This window comes from Pseudocercospora fijiensis (genome assembly GCF_000340215.1).
Source record: "Pseudocercospora fijiensis CIRAD86 unplaced genomic scaffold MYCFIscaffold_4, whole genome shotgun sequence".
NCBI lineage: Eukaryota > Fungi > Ascomycota > Dothideomycetes > Mycosphaerellales > Mycosphaerellaceae > Pseudocercospora > Pseudocercospora fijiensis.
The window spans coordinates 5886605-5887468 of NW_006921535.1; positions in this window are offsets into that span (position 1 = coordinate 5886605).

Sequence of the window (864 nt, forward strand, 5' to 3'; positions counted from 1 at the left end):
GCGCGCAACTAATAGAGCTAGACGCTACCTAGAAGGGTCGAGCATTTAAAGGAAGAAAGGGTAAGAGTTCGCCTAAGAAAGTAGGAAGATTAACTTGCTATACGTATAGTAAGAAAGGCTATATAGTACGGAACTGTCGTAGTAAGAACATAGTACGACGCGAATAGTTTAATATAATATAACGAAAGGACTCGGATAGAGGAGGCTACTAAATAGTAGTAGGGCTATACTCTATTAATAGTACGCCGAGGACCTACGTAGAGGTCGTAAAGAAAGAGCTACGATAAATCTATATAATAGTACGACGATAAGAACCTATATATAGAACCCTTTACTAGAGATTCTATTACGACGACCGATGCTAAATTTATTATTCTACTAAGATAGATATAGGATTTTTCCCTTAGAATAGGCGACTCGTATAAGAAGATACGAAATCCTAGGCAGAAGAAGAAACGATTAATAAATCTTACTTAGATACTAACGACGAAGAAAACCGAGATCTAGAAGCTTTATTCCCTCCTAGGGAGGAGTTAGGAGCTATCCTAGAAGTACCGGAGTCCCCTTAGTAAAAGGAGGAATAGTAAGAAGATTTAGAGAAAAGTCTAGATACTAAGGAAGAAACTACGAATAAAGAAAGTAAAGACGAATTCGGGATTAACGACGATACGATCCTTACGTTTATAATAGATATATCTATAGTAGCGCGAACAATCGCCTTATATCTAGTACGCAAATATAAGGAAATGTTTCTAAAGGTTAATAGACAACGGAGGGTTAATCCTATCTAATTTGATTATTTCTAGATAAGCTTACGGGCAAATTCTAGATTACCCCTAGATACCTATAGACTATACGTACTAT